Below are 14,987 nucleotides of genomic sequence, written 5' to 3' on the forward strand. Positions count from 1 at the left end.
ATCGCGTGATTAATGGTTTAATTTTGGCCCCTTAATTTGTGAGAAGATAGCTTTATATCTCTGTTTAGCGTTATTTTAGCTTCATTTTGAGATTACATCTCTTCAGTCAAATCGAATGGCTAATCTTTTTGTAAAACATTTCATACCTCTAACTCAATTCCCTCCATATTCGTTCGTCCTTTCTTTCTTAAAACGCTGATGACTAATCGATATTTTAGTGGTTTGGCTGTTATATGCCAAAATATCCAAAAAAAAAAAAAAAAACTTAAAAAACCTTCAAGCCAAAGTCCGGGGTCTCGATTTTCACTGTAGGCATATATTCTTGTAGACTTTTTTGCCCAGTACAATCCCAAGAACCAGAAACTCCAGGCGCCCCTTAACATTTTTTTCTTCCAAACAAATCGCCCCGGCCTAATCTCCATACTTCCTGAGCCAGTAGAAACTAAAACTACTGACGAGCACAACAAATACGGTGTTCTTGAACCAACTTTAAATGAAAGCAATTTACACCTGGGAAGTTTATGCGGATTCTGAAACTAAAATGTTCATAGATGAGGAAAATAAAAAAAACCAAAATATCGCCGCAGCGCCTTTTAAATAAATTCCGGTAAAAGTTCACATTTTTAGGGGTTATTTAGGTTTTCACGATTTTGCTGGGAGACCGCAAGTCCTATCAAAACGGAACTAAGGAAAAAGTTATAAAAGTGAAAATTCTCTACAAGATTGATCTTTTTGAAATCTTCGTAGGTTTTACCATTTTTGAGATATGTACCGCCTCCTTATAAATCAATGTTATGTACGGTGCGCCTTAACTATCCTTAAATGAAATCCGCTTACACCTAGGAATTTTTTGCGGATTCTGAAACAGCAATGTCCATAGTTGAGAAAAAACCAAAAACAAAAAAAAAAAAAGCGAGAAGGACCTTTAAATAAATAAATTTTTAAATAAATTTTTAGGTTTTCGCGGTTTTGCTTGGAAACCGCAAGTCCTATGGAAATGGTGCTAAGGAAAATGTTGTAGCTCTTTCTCTTGAGGATTGACCGTTATGATTTGTTCCTAGGTTTTACCATTTTTGAGATATAGAAGTTCAAGTCAAATTTTTGGGTTTTTTTGTTAAGTTTTCACGATGTGCTTGAAAACGGTAATTTGCATCGAAATGGGACTAGAGAAAATCTTATATCTAACAAAATTCTCTACAAGAGTGGCTTTCGTTGTTTTTTCCTAGGTTGTACCATTTTTGAGATATATAAGTTTAAATTGGAAAATTGCAGTCATGACATTATTTTATAAGGAGACGATACAGTCAGTGAATTGTCCCAATTTTAACTTCCATATCTTAAAAACAAGTGAGAAAAGGCTATAGTCGCTACCGGGCCGACTATGTGATATCCTACACCACTACACCTGTGCATAATCTATTCACTCGAAAACATTTCTTTCAGGGAGATACGAAAGTTTTCACCTATCTGGCTTTTATACCAAATGACTTAAGGCGAACTGAACCAATATTATTAATATTTAGTTTTATATTTGACTACTCTCGACGTCGCCAAAATTTCATGATGATCCGATCAAAATTCCGACCTGTAGTGTGATTGCAGAAAAAGTGGAAAAAGGGATGCATTACCGACTATTGCGATATCTCTATTATTTGACCACCTTCGCCAACCTAATTTGCATAATATTAAAGATGGGGGTTTCTACTTTCTTAGTCAGGCTTTGCTTTTAGAAGGTCCCCAAACAAATGTGTGATATCCGTCATTATTATTAAAATCGCAAAAATGGAAAGTTGGGTTCTATTAGCGACTATTGCGATATCATCGTTGTGTGACCACTAGGGTTATGACTTTTTGACATTTTTTCTCAAAAATGATTTCCTGTAGCAGGGATGAATGAACTTTTGCCTAATAATCACTACGCTATCGTTTATTCCATTGAAATATAAAAAAAGTTCACGCACAAATCGATTTTAAAATTAAATTTTTTTGAAAAAATGTATTAAATGCAAAAATTTTTTTTTTCAAAAATTATTTTTTGTTGCATGAATGAATAAATATAAGCCTACTAATAACTATAATAATGTTTATTTCATTCAAATTTTGAAAAAGGTCATGCACAAACCACTTTGAAAAATTTTTAACAGCCTGTTCATGTATGTCGATAAGAAAATGAATGCGCAAGAAAGACTACCAAATTTGAGTGTGTTTTTTAAATTTGTTTTTTGTTTTGAAGTAAAAGCAAAGGCAATAATATTTCAAAAACTAAAGTTTGGGTGTGTTTCATGCGCACACATTTTCGTTTCGAAATACATAAACTGGGGGTTAATTTTTGTTTTTTGTTAAAAAATTATATCTTTGAATTAAAGCGTTCACGACATTTTTACGATTCTCAGAATTGAAGAAAATTAGTGAGAAATAAATGTTATGTCAGTTTAATTATCTCATTTGACTCTAAAGTTTATTTTCAATTGTATATCTACTTACAGTGACTTCAAAAAATTGTCCATAATTTTGATAAATTCAAATTTTAAAATCATTTTGTGCGTGAGGTTTTTTCACCAAATCACCTTATAATTATGATTTTATATAATCTTATGGCAAAACTCATCACGCTACGATACAGGGATATGAGGTTGTAAAAAAGTCATAACCCTAGTGACCACCTACGACAAACTACGTTACATTGTTTCAAAGGTGATATTTTCTTCTTTCATTGCCAAATTTTGGAATAAAATGTAGACTTTTTCTCCAAATAACATTTTTGCTCATTCCGACCCTTAATTATTATCCGACCATCACCAACATCAATACGCTTCTTCCCCTCCGGGACCCCCATCAACACCCAAAATTTCGTGACGATCCGATCAAAATTGCGACCTGTAGCCTGATTTCCAATAAATGGAAAAATTAGATGTATTACCGACTATTGCAATATCTCCGTTATTTGGTCACCTTCGCCGATCTAGTTTGCGTCATTGTAAAGATGGGATCTTCTACTATCATAGTCAGGCTTTGCTTTTGGAAAATTTTTAACCAAAGCTGTGTCAATATAATTAAAATCGCAAAAATGAAAATTGGGGTTTTATTTGCTACTATTGTGATATCTTCGTTGTTTGATCACCTACGATAACTTACTTTACATCACTAGAAAGGTGATATTTTCTACTTTTATTGTCAGGTCTTGCTTTTGGTATGCCCTATACAGAAGCTGAGATATTCGCTTTGGAAAAAAACTTTGTCTTTTTATCCAAATAAGTTTTTTGAACATTACGACTCCTAAGTATTATCCGACCATCACCAAAATCAATAGACCTTCCTATTCAGGACCCTCATCAAAACCCAAAATTTCGTGACGATCCGATCAAAATTGCGACCTGTAGCCTGATTTCCAAAAAATGGAAAAATTAGATGTATTACCGACCATTGCAATATCTCCGTTATTTAGTCACCTTCGCCGACAAAGTTTGCGTCATTGTAAAGATGGGATTTCCTACTTTCATAGTCAGACTTTGCTTTTAAAAAATCCCCAACAAAAGCTGTGATATTAGTCATTATAATTAAAATCGCAAGAATGAAAATTTGGGTTTGATTGGGTTTTATTGTAATATCTTTGTTGTTTGATCACCTACGATAAATTACTTTACATCATTAGAAAGGTGATATTTTCTACTTTTATTGTCAGTTCTTGCTTTTGGTATACCCCATATAGAAGCTGAGATATTCGCTTTGGAAACTAACGCTGTCTTTTTATCCACATAAGTTTTTTGCCCATTCCGAGCCCTGAATATTATCCGACCATCACCAAAATCAATAGGCTTCTTCCCCTCCGGGACCCTCATCAACACCCAAAATTTCGTGACGATCCGATCAAAATTGCGATCTGTAGCGTGATTACAAGGTTTAGATGGACAGACGGACGGACGGACACACATATCCAGATCGACTCAGCTCGTCGAGACATTCATTTTGGTATATATAAGTATGGGTCTACGACCATTATTTGGATGCGTTACAAACTTTTTGTGCAAAACCAACTAATAATACCCTCCCCACATAGTGGTGTAGGGTATAATGATAAAACCTATGAAAATATCATAGAGGACAATCTTGTAGAGAATTTTTGCGGCTACAACATTTTCTTTAGTTTCATTTTGATAACGTTTGCGGTTTTCCAGCAAAGTCATGAAAACCTAAAATCCCCAAAAATGTGAACTTTGACCGCAATTTGTTTAAAAAGCGCTATTTTTGTTTTGTTTTTTGATTTTTCTCCTCTGTGAACATTGTAGTTTCAGAATCCACAAAAACTTCTCAGATGTAAGCACCTTCCATTTAAAGTTTGTTCAAGAGCGCCGGGTAAATCTTTTGGGTATTTCCCTCACAAAATTTTAACATATTATCATAAGTGCATATTAAGGAATGTTCGATGATCTATTTCAAATTTTTAGTACTTGAGCATAGATGGGCAAAATGAAATTGAGAGTATGAGTGAGAGAGAGAATGAAAATGCACTGAAAGAAATTAAGTCCAAGCATTTTGTGGTCGCTGCCTTAATGATCTGTAAACATGTACATGATATCGTATGCTTTGTGCATTCAAAAAATTAAATAAGAAAATAATATTGTTTTAAACACATGTTTGTATTGTTAAGAGAAAAATTAAAAAAAAAAAACATTTAAACTTTTGTATTTTTTTCATCATAATATACATAATTTGTCCATAATATTATGCGTATTAATTTATGATAATATGCGCAAAAATGTTTTCTTAAAACATGTAACAATTTTTGTAAAATAACAAAATATTTATTATGTTGTTACATAAATTTTTAACAACATAATTAATTCCCTGAAAAATAATTGTAGATTTCGTTGTGTGTACAGATGAAAATCACGCGCGCACCCCATACGTGTGTTCATTCTTCGGCTTCTCAGCAGCAACTGATTCGAAGAGCGTAAGAATGCGTGAGGGTTGACAATCAACGCTGGCGTGTATGAAAGCCCACCATTGACTTGAGACACTGATTCCTGATAATATTTTTTCGTTGACAGCTACATGCGGTCAGACATAATAGCTTAAAATCCTAAAATGATTGGTGGGTACGAAAACAATCAAAAGGTCCAACTTTTGCATATTGAATGTAATATTTCTATTAACCTCAGGGTTGTTCGCGGATCCTTGTTGTTGTTGGGTCAATCCGGTACGTAAGAACCCGCTGCCGTGGGATTGGCGGATCCTTGTGATTATGAACGCCTGTTTCCAAAAAATGCTAGTCATGAAATTGGATTATCGCCTGCAGTCAGTGCAATGTTCCAATGTGAACTTCTAAATCTCAAAATGATAAAACCTTGGAAAAATCTTGTATAGAATTTTCACAACTATAACACGTTCTCTAGTCCCATTTCGATAATTCTTGTCGTTCTCAAGCTAAATCGTGAAAACCTACAAATGCGAACTTTGACCTCGATTTATTTAAAAATCCCTCCAGCGATATTTTTTGATTAATATTTTTTGATTTTTCTCATCTATGGACATTGTAGTTTAGAACCCGCAAAAACTCTCCAAGTGTAAGCAGCTTTCATTTAATGTTAGTTCAGGTGCTAACCTTCTCTTCTGAAAATATGCTTCTCCTTTCCTTGCTACTGGCTACCGGTATGGCCTATATTCCGCCTTCTTCCCTTCACTACACTTACGACATTCCTGACTGTACCACGGATTTTAGTGTTTGGGTTTTGGTACCGATGTATATATTTTTCGGTGGTTTGAAGAGAGTGGGCTATTTTTTGCCACTGTGTTTTCACATTATCGGGACAAGCACTGCCGTCTTCCTGCTTGTGCACTTTTGCAGCAGCATTAAGACGAGTACATACTTTGGCTGTTACAAGGACATTATCTGATTTGATGTTCGCTCCTCAAATCGATTAGACGTCTAACCCCCTAGCAAAGTGCCTTTCGTCTACCACAACATGATCGATGTGATTTTCCCATCTGGAGACAACCACGCGGCCAAAGAGGCACATGTCTTTCGAAAAAGTGGCACAAAAAGTATTACCCTTTTTATACTCTCCACCATAGTATGGAGGATATAATTAAATTTGTCATTCCGTTTGTAACACATCGAAATATTTATCGGAGACTCTATAAAGTATATATATTCTTGATAAGGATAAAATTCTAAGTCGATATAACCATGTCCGTCCGTCTGTTGAAATCAAGATACAGCTCGCAATTTTTAAGATGGGGCTTTGTAATTTGGTATAGAAGTTTCTATTACTCCTAGGATGTTTGGTAACGCAAATTTCCAATATCGGTCCACGGTTTGATATAGCCCTCATAGAACGGTATCACCCGATTTTCGTTATTTTAAGGTTTTAGCCTCATTTATATATAACTGTTCCACAAACATCCCATAAGGGACAAGGGAGACTTCTCTCATATCAATGAGTGCACCCCGATTCATATTAGCTCAATGATATGGGACCTACAGTTTATCGCCGAATCCGAACGGCGTGTGTAAGACACCACTTTTTTAGAGAAGTTTTACATGGCTGAAATACTCAGGAAATGTCGCCAACATTACTGAGGGGTATTTTGTCACCGTTGCAAAGTGTTTTGATGTTGCCTGGCCGGGGAATCGAACCCACGACCTTATGTGTGCAAGGCGGGTGTGCATACCATTGCACCACGGTGGCACCCATTTTAGCCTCATTATCGCACTAAAATTTGTCAGTATAGGTCCACGGCTTCACATAGCCCCCATGGAACGTACCTCCCGATTTTCTGTGTTTTGGAGCTTGTGACCTCAATATTCCTCAGAAATGGCCGAAATTTGGTATTTAGTCTTCGTTGCGGGTATAAAACTTTCACCCAGAAACTTTCGGTACAACTCGACTCCATATTTATTTTGAAGGTTGTGGCCTCAATGTTCCACCGAAATGGCTGAAATTTGGTATTTGGTCTTCATTAGGGGTACTAAACGTTTGATATGAAATTTGTCGGTATAGGTCCTCGCCTTAGTATAGCCCGCATAAAACGGTACCTCCCTTTTTCCGGCATTTTGAAGGTTGTGGACTCAATATTCCACCGAAATGGATAATATTTGATAATTAGTCTTCGTTGTTAGTATAAAACTTTTCCCCAGAAACTTGTCGGTATAGGTCCACGCCTTCGTATAGCCCCTGTAGAACGTACCTTCCGATATTCAGAGTTTTGATGGTTGTGACCTCAATAATCTTCAGAAAAGGCTGACATTTGGTATTTAGTCTTCGCTGCTGGTATAAAACTTTTCCCAGAAACTTGTCGGTATAAGTCAACGCCTTAGTATAGGCTTTGGAATTTGGTCTTCATTAGGGGTGTTAAACGTTCCATATGAAATTTGTTGGTATAGGTCCACGGCTTAGTATAGCCCGCATAGAACGGTCCAACCCGATTTTCGGCATTTTAAAGGTTTTAGCCTAAATACCACACTGAAATTGCTGAAATTTGGCATTTAGTGTTTGTTGGAGGTAAAAGCCTTTCTGCCTCAAATTTGTCGGTATGGGTCCACGTTTCGATATAACCCTCATATAACGGCACCTCCCAGTTTTCGTAATTCTTAAGGTTGTGACGTCAATATCCCACCGAAAGACTGATTTTTTTATTCAATTTTATATGGGGTTATAAAATATTCCAGAAGAGAATTATCAGTATTGGTCCGCGTGTTCCTAATTCCCCATAGAAGCGTACCTCTTGATTTTCGTCATTTTGAAGGTTTTACCGAAATATCGTAAATGTGGTATTTAGTGAGTCTAAAAACTTTCCGCCAGAAATTTGTAGATATAGATCGACGTTTTGGTATAGCCCACATGAAGGTTGGCCCCGTTTTTCACTACGACTACCATTATAAAACAAAAAAAAAAAACGAAGTGGCCCAAAGGAACTAAAGGCATTTTCGTTGTCCATAGACACCAACACGGTAGAACTTTTACACCAGAACGCTTGAATATTTTTAGTCAACTTTTTTAGTACAGTGTTATTTAATTAATGGTTAATTATTTTGGTTCAGTTAGCCCTAAGCCATTTCGAAATGTTTATAGAAAATAAAAGAAATGTTTTTAATTAATTTCTCGTTAGAATCGAGCTTAATGACCGTTTATTTTTGCAAGTGAAAAAGGAAAGCCGAAGATTCGAACCCAACCACACAACCACCAATATGTGACATGCATGTTTCGCCGTTGGTAGAGGCTCTTCAGACATATTGGCTGTGTTTATCAGTGAAAAGCTTAGGAATTGTGGTGTAGGGTATCACATAGTCGGCCCGTCCCGACTATAGCCTTTGCCTTTGTTCCGATGCTTTTTATACCCTACACCACTATGTGGGGAGGGTATTATAAGTTGGTTTTGGCCAAAAAGTTTGTAACGCATCGAAATAATGGTCGCGGACCCATACTTATATATACCAAAATGAATGTCTCGACGAGCTGAGTCGATCTGGCTATGTGTGTCCGTCCGTCAGTCCGTCCGTCCGTCCGTCTGTCCGTCTGTCCGTCTGTCCATCTAAACCTTGTAATCACGCTACAGGTCGCAATTTTGATCGGATCGTCACGAAATTTTGCATGTTGATAGGGGTCCCGGAGGGGAAGAAGCCTATTGATTTTGGTGATGGTCGGATAATATTTAGGGGTCGGAAAGGGCAAAAAACTTAGGTGGATAAAATGACAACGTTTTTTTCCAAAGCGAATATCTCAGCTTCTATATGGGGTATACTAAAAGCAAAACCTGACAATGAACGTAGAAAATATCACCTTTCTAATGATATAAAGCAGGTGCTCGTAGGTGATCAAACAACGAAGATATCACGATAGAAGCAAATAAAACCCCAATTTTCATTTTTGCGATTTTAATTATATTGACGAATATCACAGCTTTGGTTGAAAGCTTTCCAAAAGCAAAGTCTGACTCTGAAAGTAGAAGATCCCCTCTTTACAATGATGCAAACTAGGTCGGCGTTGGTAACCAAATAACGGAGATATCGCAATAGTCGGTAATACATCCCATTTTTCTATTTTTTTGGAAATCACGCTACAGGTTGCAATTTTGATCGGATCGTCACGAAAATTTGAGAGTTAATGGGCGTCTCATAGATGAAGAAGACTATTGATTTTGGTGATGGTCGGATAATAATTAGGGGTCGGACTGGGCAAACCCTTTTTTGGAGAAAAGTCAACATTTTATTTTAAAGCCAATATCTCTGTTTCTTTAAGAGGTATATCAAAAGCAACACCTGGCAAGGAAAGTAGAAAATATCACCTTTACAACGATGTAAAGTAGGTTGTCGTAGGTCTTCAAATAGCAGAGATATGGCTATAGTCGATAATGCATCCCATTTTCCTATTTTTTTGTAATCACGCTACAGGTCGCAATTTTGATCGGATCGTCACGAAATTTTGGGGGTTAATGGGGGTCCCAAAGAGAAAGAAGCCTATTGATTTTGCTGATGGTCGGATAATATTCAGGGGTCGGAATGGGCAAACACTTATTTGGAGAAAGGTCAACGTTTTATTTCAAAGCCAATATCGATGTTTCTTTAAGAGGTATATCTAAAGCAAAACCTGGCAAGGAAAGTAGAAAATATCACCTTTACAAGGATGTAAAGCAGGTTGTCGTAGGTGGTCGAACAACAGAGATATCGCAATAGTAGATAATGCATCCCATTTTCCGATTTTTTTGTGATCACGCTACAGGTCGCAATTTTTATTGGATCGTCACGAATTTTTTGGGAGTTGATGCGGGTCCCACAGAGGAAGAAGCCTATTTAGTTTGGTGATGGTCGGATAATATTCAGGAGACGGACTAAGCGAAAAGCTTATGTGGAGAAAAGTCAACGTTTTTGATGAGAATATCTCCGCTTCTGGATGGAGTATTCCAAAAGGAATACCCGTCAATGGAAGAAGAAAAGATCTCGTTTATATTGATGCAAGTATGTTGGCGTAAGTGAGCAAACCGAGATATTGCAAAATTCAGTAATATACCCAATATTTCCATTTTTTGTAATCACGCTACAAGTTGGAATTTTGATCGGATAGTGACGAAATTTTTGGGGGTAGATAAGGGCCCCACAGAGGAAGAAGCCTATTGATTTTGGTGATAGTCGGATAATATTTAGGGGTCGGAATGGGGAAAAACTCGTTTGGAGACAAATTCAATGTTTTATTCTTTGTGAATATATCGGCTTCTAGTAGGGGTATTCCAACGGCAAAGCCTGTCAATGGAAGAAGAAAATATTACCTTTACATTGGTGTAAAGCAGGTTGGCGAAGGTGGTCAAACAAGGGAGATACCACAATAGACGGTAATGCATCCAATTCTTCCATTTTTTGCAATCAAGCTACAGGTCGTAATTTTGATCGGATGGTCACGAAATTATGGTTGCTTATGGGGATCCCAGAGTGAAAGAGACATATTATTTTTGGTGGTAGTCGGATTATATTCTCTAAAAGAAATGTTTACCAGTGAAAAGTTTATGCACAGGGTTAGTGGTGTAGGGTATCACATGGTCGGCCCCGGCCCGACTATAGCTTTTGCTCACTTGTTATACCCTACACCACTATGTGGGGAGGGTATTATAAGTTGGTTTTGGCCAAAAAGTTTGTAACGCATCGAAATAATGGTCGTAGACCCATACTTATATATACCAAAATGAATGTCTCGACGAGCTGAGTCGATCTGGCTATGTGTGTCCGTCCGTCAGTCCGTCCGTCTGTCCGTCTGTCCATCTAAACCTTGTAATCACGCTACAGGTTGCAATTTTGATCGGATCGTCACCAAATTTTGGATGTTGATGAGGGTTCCGGAGGGGAAGAAGCCTATTGATTTTGGTGATGGTCGGATAATATTCAGGGGTCGGAATGGGAAAAAAACTTATTTGCGGAAAAAGTCAACGTTTTATTTCAAAGCGAATATCTCCGTATCTATAAGGGGTATATTAAAGGCGAAGCCTGCTTATGAAAGCAGAAAATATCACCTTTACAGCGATGTATGGTAGGTTGTCGTAGGTGGTCAAACAACAAAGATATCGCAATAGTCGCTTATAGAACCCAACTTTGCATTTATTCGATTTTAATTCTAATGACGAATAACACAGCTTTTGTTGGATACTTTCCAAAAACAAAACCATACTATGAAAGTAGAAAATCCTGTCTTTACAATGATGCAAAGTAGGTTAGCGTAGGTGGCCAAATAACGGAGATATCACAATAGTCGGTAATACATCCCATTTTTCCACTTTTAAAGAAATCACGCTAGAGGTCGTAATTTTGATCGGATCTTCACCAAATTTTGGATGTAGATGGGGGCCGCAGGGGAAGAAGCCTATTTTTTTTTGGTGATGGTCGGATACTATTCAGGGGTCGGAATGGGCAAAAAACTTATTTGCGGAAAAAGTCAACGTTTTATTTCAAAGCGAATATCTCCGTATCTATAAGGGGTATATTAAAGGCAAAGCCTGCTAATGAAAGTAGAAAATATCGCCTTTGCAACGATGTAAATAGGTTGTTGTCGGTGGTCAAACAACGAAGATATCGCAATAGCCGCTAATAGAACACAACTTTTCATTTTTGCGATTTTAATAATAATGACGAATATGACAGCTTTGGTTGGGGACCTTCCAAAAACAAAGTCTGACGATGAAAGTAGAAAATCCCATCTTTACAGTGATGCAAAGTAGGTTGGCGTAGGTGGCCAAATAACGGAGATATCGCTATAGTCGTTAATACATCCCATTTTTCCATTTCTTTGTAATCACGCTACAGGTCGCAATTTTGATCGGATAGTCACGAAATTTTGGGGGTTATTGAGAGTCCTACAGAGGAAGAAGCCTATTGATTTTGGTGATGGTCGGATAATATTCAGGGGTCGGAAAGGGCAAACAACTTATTTGGAGAAAAAGTCAACGTTTTATTTCAAAGCGAATATCTCCGCTTCTATAAGGGGTATATCAAAAGCAAAACCTGCTGATGAAAGTAGAAAATATCGCCTTTGCAACGATGTAACGTAGGTTCTCGTAGGTGGTAAAACAATGAAGATATCGCAATAGCCGCTATAAAAACACAATATCTCATATTTGCGATTTTAATAATAATGACGAATAGCACAGCATTGGGTGGGGACCTTCCAAAAGCAAAGTCCGACTATGAAAGTAGAAAGAAGATGTAAAGCATGTTGGCGTATGTGGCCAAATAACGGAGATATAGCAATAGTCGGTAATAAGTCCTATTTTTTAATTTTTTGTAATCACGCTACACGTCGTAATTTTGATTGGATCGTCACGAAATTTTGGGTGTCCATGGGGGTCCCACAGAGGAATAAACCTATTGATTTTGGTAATGGTCGGATATTATTCAGGGGTCGGAATGTGATGGTTGATGGTTGGCATACATCCCACTTTTCCATTTTTTTATTTGAGTTATTCTGACGATGCACTTAAACGCGTTTCAATAAAATTGACCTGTATTAATGAAGACATTCAGAGCAAAGGCGCTAAGCTATCCCAATTTTAATATTTTGAATTTTACCAGTCAAAAGCTTATTCACAGGGGAAGTGGTGTTGGGTATCACATAGTCGGCCCCGAGCCGACTATAGCCTTGGCTCACTTGTTTAACTTATTTCTAAACGTTTTCCGACCCACATGAAAATATGTTCATTATCGATCGAATTATTAAATATTAAACTAAATTAGCCAGTTTACTCTATCTCTCCTCCATCTAGCTAATTAATTCATCTCGTCTTCATTAACCTTCCCCTCCCTACTATATTCTTTTAGTTCGCATTATCCTTTTCCCCGAAATTATCATTTACGATTGTTCCAGTAATTTATCCTATTTAGAAATGTTCTAAAGAAATTTGTTCCGAGAACAACAATTATTACGTCGACATTACAGATTTTCCTATGGGTTCGACTTCATTGTATTTGAATGTATGTAAGTACGCAATTAGTCAATGCATTCTCCCATGTAGTGTACCAGTGGCCAGAAATACAGACAGACATAACTTCTTGCTCATTTAAAAGCCATATTTATTGCTTTGTTAAGAGGCAACAAAGAAGCACTTGAAGACATGTTAAAGACAGGCAGTAGTCTGGTTGGCAGGCAAAAAGGCAGGTATGTAGGCAATTAGTCCTTTTGCCAGATAAATCGCCTTTCTTATTGTCGACAATTCAACGAATTTGAGCTTATCTATTACAGATGAACTATTCTTTTCAAGGGAACTCCTATTGTACGCACATTCCATGTAAATTTATTTGTTTGATTACAAAAATTATCTTGAAAAAAGCTTTCGTTTAAAAATTATCTCTCTTTGGCAATACTCACTTTTTATTTCACAAATTCCACAAAAACTGCGCAGGTCTAAAACGAAATGTCATAGGGAGAACACTGACAAATGTTTGCAAGGATTTCGAAGAGAATTATTTGTGTGTCTCCAATATGTTTAAAAGCACTCTCACAAAAATGTTGGCACAAACAACAAGGATAATTCTACACCAAGCAAAATACGAAAACACTCAAAAAGGATGCTGGTGTTGTTTTTTTTGTTTGAGATTTTTTTATTTGTAATCACCAATTAACATTATGCGTATAGGTATATCTTTTGCTAAATTTTGTTACACTTTCCCGATCGCACGACGGCTAATTCGTTTTCACAACAGACGTTCTTGGAACAATTCAATGATCTTTTGTGGCCCGACAAAGTCAAACTGATTTGATTTTGTCTGCATTTGTTTGGAGATGCCAATAACTCTACACATCAAAATCTCAAACTACTGCCACTGCCACCGATATTGGTGTTTTTGTTTTGTGTTGTCGTCGCACATTGGCGTCTTGTTGCCGATGTTTGGTTGTTGTTGTTGTTTTTATTGTTTGGTATCGCTCAGAGACCGGTATTTTATGGAGACGCATATCCCCACAATCAAAATAATGCTCAGTGGCAGACACTCATTCACACACTTACAAGTGGCGCTACTCAATGCCCTATGGCATGAGCGTTGTGCAGTGGAGTAAAACAAGTAACTCGTTCAGCTGTGTGGAGACTTAACACATATGTACATACTTCACTCATCATGCATTATTTGGAGTGATTGAGAGTTGAGTTTTGAGTTTTCTTGAAATTCAGAGCATTGTTTGTCCTTTATTTGCTCCAAGGCTGGAGCCAAACATTTTTTCATACATAATTGTTTTTGTTTTTATTTCTGCAGACTTTTCTTAAACATCTGTAGTTATGTATCCTGTAATCCCAGCAAACCAATCGTACCGACATCGTAACAAAATTCGGAGGCTGGATAATGAATGGAAAAATTTTTTTTCGACATTCGCTCCGATGTCCGAAAAATCGCTTAAAAATAGGAATGAAATCAGAACGGTTTTGCTTGCGAAATTGTTCAGGCGTGTCGGAATCCGACATTTGGTTTGCTGGGTTGTTATCAGCAGTAAATGTGGTTAGCGTTTTTTGCAAAGAAATTATTATTTTGTAACCAAAAATACTACACATCAAAATTTGATTGATGATTTGTGGTGTGTCTGTTCTTAACATGCGGGATTGATTTTGCACTGTGGGTTACACTATGCAACACTGAAAATGCAAACAACTTCTAGTATGCATTTTTTGTATGTACATAGGTATTTAGACTACAAAAACCCTAATAGGGTTTTGTCCTGTCAGATCCAGTTCGGATTTCATGGCCTCATCTAAACCGGCCTAAATTTACACTTTTTTGCATTTATCAGGCCTTTATCTCAGAAACGAATAGGAATTTGGCCTTGCTTTCTTTAGCAATATTGCAGCCCTATACTAGTAGAACTTATCTTTTGGAAAAACCACACAAGAAAAACTCCATCTAGGGCATCAAAATCTATAAAATATAGAAAATTTTACATAATTACTGAAACTCTGGTCAGTATCGGCTAAAATATTGGGAGTTGAACCAAGCAACCTTTTGCAAAAATCTTCCAAATAAAGTT

The 14,987-nt window shown here is 36.9% G+C and overlaps 1 protein-coding gene across 2 annotated transcripts in view; it reads right to left on the bottom strand.

Moving 5' to 3' along the window:
* The window catches only part of LOC141400824 (uncharacterized), a 531,740-nt gene extending 517,896 nt beyond the window's left edge, over nucleotides 1-13,844 (bottom strand). The window contains exon 1 of one of the 2 annotated variants that reach the window (XM_073980393.1): nucleotides 13,344-13,844. The gene's annotated coding sequence lies outside the window, so the exon portion shown is untranslated. The remainder of the gene's footprint in view (nucleotides 1-13,343) is intronic. The other variant, XM_073980392.1, reaches the window with a different exon arrangement.
* Nucleotides 13,845-14,987: the final 1,143 nt, after the last annotated feature.

Source organism: Musca autumnalis, unplaced genomic scaffold (genome assembly GCF_047663935.1).
Source record: "Musca autumnalis isolate F117 unplaced genomic scaffold, ASM4766393v1 scaffold_4, whole genome shotgun sequence".
In the NCBI taxonomy this organism is placed as follows: domain Eukaryota; kingdom Metazoa; phylum Arthropoda; class Insecta; order Diptera; family Muscidae; genus Musca; species Musca autumnalis.